This window comes from Apostichopus japonicus, chromosome 13 (assembly GCF_037975245.1).
Source record: "Apostichopus japonicus isolate 1M-3 chromosome 13, ASM3797524v1, whole genome shotgun sequence".
In the NCBI taxonomy this organism is placed as follows: domain Eukaryota; kingdom Metazoa; phylum Echinodermata; class Holothuroidea; order Aspidochirotida; family Stichopodidae; genus Apostichopus; species Apostichopus japonicus.
Genome location: NC_092573.1, coordinates 8,246,814 through 8,255,593, shown reverse-complemented (window position 1 = coordinate 8,255,593; position 8,780 = coordinate 8,246,814).

The following is an 8,780-nucleotide window of genomic DNA, read 5'->3' as shown; positions in this document are numbered from 1 at the left end:
TAGACCATATTTCACAGCTCCCCCAGCTTATTGGCATAAGTTAAATCTACATGACTATATAAAAAGAACATTTACTATATTAGGTCTATCTAACTGACATCACTGCACAGAATATATGAACATCATTTTTCATTAACGAGTGTATGAGACATTGCAAATAATATAAATGATTAATAGCACAAAAGTCTCTTGTGTTTATTTGCTTTTCTTTTGCTCCAATTGTTTGTTGACTTAAATTGTTTTGTGCTAATTTCTGGAGGTTTTCTAACCACTGTGGTTAATTTTAGACCTCCCATGATACTTAAAGTGAAATTACTAAATAAAAACGGCTGAATGGTTTTGAATCGGAGCCGGACATTTTTTTTTTTATATAAGCTGACTCGGCTGTTTATTACATATTAAATCCTTACTTTAATTTTACACTACTTTTTATATTTTTTTACTTTGTTTTTACACTATTTTTTGTTTGTTTTGTATTTTGAACCACTCCAGTTTATATTATAAAACACCACTTCTTTTATACTGTTTTACTGTTTCTATACTGTTTTCATTCTTCTACTGTTTTACGTTGAAGACGACTGTCAAACGTCATCTGTTTGTTTGTACCGTGAGAGAAATCAAAGAAAAAATGTGTACATGTCCCGGTTACAAATTTGACAATAATAGCCTCGACCTACATTTAACTTGAGGCGGCACAATGGTATGGCGTGTTAAGTCCTGAAAAGGATTATTGATAATGTTCTTAAGGGACTGACTATGCTGTGTGGTTCAAAGACACAAACATGTAAATTGCCATTCAGAGTGTACAATCCTAAAAACGATATGACCACATAGAGAGCAATAGGCATGTATACAGAACTATAACTATATCTTTATGAAGCTGAAAACGTGCCTTGGCAATGTGAAAGTAGCCACTTATAGATAAGAAGGCATTCCACGGAGTTGCAGATCCCATCCCAACTTGAACTTGGGTATATAGGCACATATAAAACATTCATTCAAGCAATTCAGTCACTACATGTAGTGCTTCCTCATGGCTACAAAATTTCAGCTATTTTATCGTTTGGCATTTACATAGAAGCCAAAAGAACAAGGATATTTTTTTTATTATTAAATCTAAATTTCTAGCAATTTTGTTAAGCAATCTATTTTAGCTAACAGAATATCCTTGACTTGAAATAAGTCAACCACGAAGTTGAGGAAATTTTGATACGTGCACAAGTTTGGCCAAGTTTGACCTACACCTCCTTTGACTACGTGACTTTTGTCATTTTCCTTTAATTAATGGCCTTCGGTCATATTGTTATTTTGGTATATAATTGTCAAGGTCAAAATGTTTTTCTTTTGTTATTTGACATCTGACCTATGACGTCAGTAATCACGCTGGTACTACAACCCATCCTCTGGAATGTACTTACCAAGTGTGACGTCCATCTGCATTATGGTCATATTTATCTGAGGGACGGGTCAAAGGTTGTACGCCTGTGTGTGTTTGTCTGTTACATCGGCAATTTTGTGTCAAAAAGTCCTCCTAAACGGATATGCCGATTTCTTCAAACTTTGTGTGCTCCATGTTATTGACTTACACATTTAATCGCCAGAGAAGTGTGGCCTCTTAGTCCTTGCTGAAGGTCTCTCCTGCTCATCGTTGGATAACCTGAAAAGTGTGTCCTTTTTATGGCACCTTCAATTTTCCGTATTATGGCATGACAATGTTTTCGCTATGAGAGCCTGAAGTTTTCCTTTACTCAACAGTAAAACAATTTTTTGCACGCTAATTTTGGACTGCAATTGAGCCAATTTTCGCACCACATACAACTTCCATTTGTGGAGCTCAGACATCCGAGCCGCAACATACCAGATCCCTGTTTCATAACATAGCGGGGGGGGGGGGGGGGACATGTTATGATATTGCTCTTCGGTGATCTATTTCCTATCATTTCATTTATTCATTCCAGTATAAATATAAAATTTCTTAAGAGGAGTCATAAAATACGTACGCTGTATGGAGTAGGCCACCTCAATGTGACGATTTTAGACGGACACCGACTTGAAGAAAGCGGTCTCTTTTCGACAAGTCTTGCAGCAAGGAATTTAGAAATTAGAAATTGTTGTTCAGATAAACCGTTCCTCACTACATGAATATGAAGATCACATTACTTGGTTTGCTATGATATCATGGCAAATGTTTCTCAAAGAGTTTTACTTGTCTTTATATAATAACATAGAGCTGCATGTCTTTCTTGACTTGAATTACTATTGGAACCATTTTGGTAATGTTGTTAATTAAACAATGTTAAGGAAAATATATATATATATTCTTTGCAAAGTGTATATTCCGCGTGGATAAACGGTTTCAGTCAGGTTAGTGTCTCTGGGAGTTAATGTTATTAATTTTAATGTTATTAAAATAAACGTTGGCGATAAAAATAAGCCACAAACATATTTTTTCCATAACAAGTTACATATAGTGGAAAACAAGTAGCAGGTTTGCGCAGGTATTACCGATGATTTGATTCCCACTTCTCTTTCGGTATTGTAAGGCATAGTAAGGTATCGTAAGGCATAGTAAGGCATATTAAGGCATCGAAAGGCATAGTAAGGCATCGAAAGGCATAGTAAGGCATCGAAAGGCATAGTAAGGCATCGAAAGGCATAGTAAGGCATCGTAAGGCATCGTAGGGCATAGTAAGGCATCGAAAGGCATAGTAAGGCATCGAAAGGCATCGTAAGGCATCGAAAGGCATCGTAAGGCATAGTAAGGCATCGAAAGGCATAGTGAGGCATAGTAAGGCATCGTAAGGCATAGTAAGGCATCGTAAGGCATAGTAAGGCATCGAAAGGCATAGTAAGGCATCTTAAGGCATCGAAAGGCATAGTGAGGCATCGTAAGGCATCGTAAGGCATAGCAGGCATAACATAAGGCATGGTAAGGCATCGTAAGGCATAGTAAGGCATCGTAAGGCATCGTAAGGCATGGTAAGGCATAGCATAAGGCATGGTAAGGCATCGTAAGGCTCTTTCAGTATAGTAAGGCAATAACAGATACTTACTTGTCACACGCCCTTCTCCCAACCCTCTCATCCTTTCCGAGAAATCCTATTTCCTCCACTGATATTGAACGAGTGGTCGTTAATTTGTCGGAGCCGACCGGCCTCATTCATAATTATCTATTAACTTTTACCTAATTAGTTATATTTTTATATGAAAACAAATTGTTTGTACTCTTGTTCTGAAGAAAAGTCTTCTTCCCAGAGGTCGGAATTATACAAAATTCTCGTTTCACAAAATTGATTTTACCATTCAAAGATATTTGATGACGTCAATGACTGGTGAACTTAAATTATTTCCGATCCAATAAATACATTTGCCTGCTTTCGTGTTTCTAGGTCTCCACCTCCTCTCTCTCCACCTCTCTCTCTCTCCACCTCTCTCTTTTGTTCTCCATCTCTATTTATGAGATGACGTCATATCGATACAGATATTGTCCACTATTTTTTATAGGTTATCGATTTATTGATTACTTCACCTTTTATTTATTGATTACATTTTCCGCTATATAGTATAAGCTAGATTGCTTCACTAATAACGAACCATTAAGACACTGTAATTGATTTTGACATCCACGTGGAATTGATTTGGACAAGTCACAGTTAAATCGTTCTGATTTGTATAACTTATAACAAGATAAATTCAGTTTGCAGTACTGTAGAGCGAATATGAAAATGTTCTTAAGCAAAGGAATTTAATGGTTTTATAATCAGTGAACGCTAGACAAGAAAATTGCTAAAAGTCGCGTGACTCCATCAAACTATGCCACTTATTCTTCTTAACGGAGCATATTGCGTTTAAGTATCACACTAAACAAGCCCTGCAACAAAGAAATCATGAACAAAACCATCGTGACCGGTGCTGTGGCCGAGTGGATAAAGGCGGTGGCATTTGAAGCAATGAGGCTTATCAATCGGGAGGTTCGGGTTCGATTCCCGGCCGGGTCATAGTAGGTGGGGTTTTCATCCAAGAGCAATTTACTGTATTCCCATCTGAAATGACTTTCTAAATTGAAAAGATTCCAAATTTGAGTTAAAAATGTTGAATTGGAAGCCACCCGACGTGTAAGTTGTAATCCATAAGCCCTTGCGGGCTTCTCCCACATTTGTGGTCGCTTAAGCGTCGTAAAAAAATAAATAATAATAACTGCTGATTATTATTATTATTAAGTTTACGGAAAATCCAAGCTCAATGTCGGCAACGACTATACTCACTATAGCGTGTTGTCAATTACGAATCGGACATGACAGAAAATACCCACATGAACACTGATTGGTCAATTTGAACAAAACATTAAATTGAAATTCTGAGAACAGAAATTTTCGAAACATACCGTGGATTATATCGAGGGATTGCCATAGGGCTATAGTGTAAGTCTAGTCTATCATTTGTTGTATTATGCAAATAATATACCTATGATTTGCCCGCGTTAGGCTAGCTAGCTCGTTTCGTGTAAACCAGGGTTTCCCTAACTTTAACCCCACACGAACCCCCTGTGGATGTCAGAGTTGTCCACGAACACCCAACTTTTCGAGACAAGATCTGAGTCATTATTATACTATAACACGCATAACAGATCGTAAAAGTTCATAGTGTAATATTGAACTGGTATATCATGTTAATACAGGCTAGTTGACTGCATGTTGTCACTCAACATCAATTTTCAAGCATGAATTTATGCTAACTTTGCTTTGTGTCGGGTTATAATGGAGGTCATCTGGAATTTCCAAAATAATAATAATTACTTTGACCAACCTTTCAGTTACTTTCTCAGTTCTTTATCTTCACGACGTACTGTCATGCGTACACCAACTTCACCAAAGTCATGCGGCCTGTGTCTGTTTCATAATTCAGTTATTTATCACATGCACGGTACGGTACTACTATGGCAACATATGCGTATATGTAACGCGAAAAGAGTTTGTCGATAGGTACGACTTTTGTACATTACTAATTTATATGATACATCAGATTTTAGTTCAACAAAAAGTACTCTAGTTTTGACTTTCAGAAACGTCTCACGAACCCCCTGGGATGGACTCACGCACCCCCTTGGGGTTCATGCACCCCAGTTAGGGAATCCCTGGTGTAAACGAAAGCTTCAATACGCGTTATAAATATTTGTATACGTCTATTTATAGAACTCATTATCCTTCTTTTTTGTTGGTTTTGATGTTCAGTTATCGTTCCGTGTAAAAGAAATTGCTAAAATGCATGGCTCAGTTACATCTAGTATATAGGCTTAGTACATCAATGGACGTATAAAATGAGCGAAACAGCCAGTGTTTTATTATTGTCTGACGTCACATGATAAAAATGATATGATTGGTTGATTTTAAAATAATAAATTTAAAGTATGAATTAAATAGGTGATATATAATTATATATATATATATATATATATATATATATATGTGTGTGTGTGTGTGTGTGTGGGTGCGTGCGTGTGTGTGTGTGTATCTATATATATGTATGTATGTATCTATGTATGTATGTACAACTTTTAAGCCATCCGTTGATTGAGGTGGTTGCTTCGGTTACTTTTTTTTTTGGCAGCTCAATCAGGGAGTTATTATGGAACAACTCCCTGAACTCCCTGGCTAAATTAAGTAGGTTTCAACTCACGAACACCTTGGAAATTATATATATATATAAATATACAAGGTCAATGAAAAGCTCCTTCGTAAAATGCTGATGAGAATTTCCAAGGTGTTCGTGCTTTTGCAAACTTATTGTGCTGCAAAGCACAAAAAAAAGGAACGGAAAGCAGCCACCTCAATAAACGGACGGTTGAAAAGCGCCCAAGTGCTGCTTCCCTGAAGGAAAAGAACATTTGAAATCATTAATACATGAATGAGTACAGGAACACATCGTATAAACAATGTCGGCATGTTATAATGTGCAAATAGATGTTGAGAGCGTTAACGTACCGTACATTTCACAATCACGGTCTGACTTGCATTTAGAGAGACAAATTACAAAACAAAACTGAAACGCGCTGAACATCATTGTAGAGAGATGCCCGTTACGTTGCGAAGGGTATCGAGGGGGCGGGGGTTGTTGGGGATATCCTTCAAAACAGTACACTCGACCACAAAACAGTTACTTTCTTGTGAGTTCTACCAATTATTATGAAATACTTGATAAAGTTAATATTGACAAAATCTAATTTTTGTAAATCTGAATGTCATCTATACATCCAGATTTACTGTCGAACGCTACAGGGTATGATTTCAAGTTATTGGAACAAAGATGTTACGGGGTGTGTGCATGGGAGGGGTGAGACAGCGGGTACAAAGAAAAACAAAATCTATACGTATAGCGATATAAAACCGTAAGAACGTGTTATTAGCGTTGAGTTTCAAACTTGGCTTAGATGGGACTGACGAATCAAAATTCTAACGCAGAGACTAAGGGTGGCGGGGGCTTTCTGTTTGAAGGTACACCGTTGGGGCGGATCCAGAAGTATAAAAATGTGGGTTGTGACCTTGGTGCATTATAAGGCATATTTAGACTATATAAATTAGATCTATATAATTAGGTCTACACGCAAGGTTTTTGCCAGTTACTACTTTCAAATTATTTCCACGTGTGGGGTTGAAAAAAGGGTGTGTACATTCCCACACACCCCGGGATTCGCGACTGCACTGTAACTGGCCAAATTCAGCAGCCGGGAGGCGAAATTCTTTTTCCCAAATAGGTTTGCAATTACGGAGTTTTCAGCCAATCAGATTGCTCGTGACGTCTGCATAAATAATAACCATCGCTTGGAAGTTCGAAGACATATACTGAGTTACACACTGACACTTGATTGAGTCTAGTTAAGGGGTTTCCCTTCAAACGCCCTAACTTTACATTTAGTGTTTGGATTACATGTTGACCTCACTTATGATACATACGCTACATTCTATTTGGTTCGTGTTTACGTTATCCACGATTCGTGAGCCGTTCTATTGAAATCAGAATTCGTTTCGTGGAATGGGTAGGCCTACACTAAAAGCAACTTCACGACGCGAGTTTACGAGTCTTGAGTAAATATACGCAAAACAGTATAGTATGATATATTTCCGTCACTGCACTGTGTACAGAGTTATAATACATATAGGCTTACAGCGCATGTGTGATGTATCCTGTACGAAACTTTCACTGTGCGATGTTATCGATTAATGCCTTCACAGAAAACTTCGATCAAAGTAGATCATACAATACTAGTGTGCTAAATATGTCTAAACCAATTCCAAACATATCTAAATATATGTACGAAAAGCTACGGGTAATTTTGAATGGGTATATCTTCGTGCCGGAACCGTTTTTAAATCCGAGCACAACATTTGGAAAATGAGAAGAATGAGAAATGAGACCAAAATGAGGAGAGAGGGCGCAAGGTAGATTCTTGAACTTTTAATATTATCCCATATTATAAACATTCTTTTTGTGGTATCAATTTTTCATAACGAGAACACAGTATATCGCTATTAAATAGTTAAAACAACCAAACGGGTATGTATATTTGAGACTGTATATATGTTTCCAGATCATTTATTAATAATAATTTAATATCATATGACCGAACAACATCATAATTGAAATAAAAAATATGACATCTTCGAAGGTGTAGGCGATCAAACAATTTTATTGTAAATTATTGAAAACTAACCTTGAAACGATTATAACCACGTTGTTAACACATCTAAGAACACATGCCGCATGGCGAGTTCAATGTATTCAACTACTATGTTTACAGGACTAAATCAAACTTATATTTTTATATTTTACTTTTTTTTACGACTGTTAATGAAGTCATGCATCACATAATCTTACTTATTGCTTTGTAGAAGACGTAATCGCCAGACAAAATCAAATGTAGTGAACAACCATGATGCCATAAAACCCAGAAAGTTACTGAAATTCTGTCATATTCCAAAATGTTTCCTGTATAGGTAGCCCATAGAGAATACTCATATACATAAACTTTACCTTTGCGTATGTATAATAAGGTTATCTTAGAATCTTTATTTTTTTTAAAGAAATATTTATGCCACAGAATCATTCTCTACGAAAAAATTTCACTTGTCGAGATCAAGACAAAATATACTCGTACTTAGTGAGAGAAGAATTCACGCCTGAGTCTACGCATGCGTAGTATGAGTAGTCCAAATAATAGTATCATTAATATTGATTTGAAGTGACAATATGTCATTACTCGTTTTTTGTACAAACGGAAATCTCGCCTGAACTTAAAGTCATCAAAATATATGTACTTTGAGTCGTCAATATGGAGATCAAGTGTATAAATTCCATAGGTGATGATAAGTTAAAAATAAATCTTAATAGTTCGATAAAGATAAAAGATATATACACGGACTCAACATCTAGATTTATTTTTTATACTCTCTGCTGATAAGAAACAACTTATGTTTTCAAATTCTAATTTTAGTCTTCTATATTCCATTAAATTCCGTCAATGTAAGACAATCATGTATATGGACCAGAATATCCTGAGATTTAAAACAAACAAAACGCACATTAGAAGTGATTTTGTAAATATATAATCGTATTTTCCGCGGAGAAAAGATAAAAGTATTTATACGTTAACCTATGAATATGCAACGATACATAATAGAGTAAAATATGAAATTGTGATTTTGACGTTCCACGAAAAAGTCACACTATCACAAAAAGGTATTATATATTTACGCAGAATTAACTCGGGGATGAATTTAAAGAAA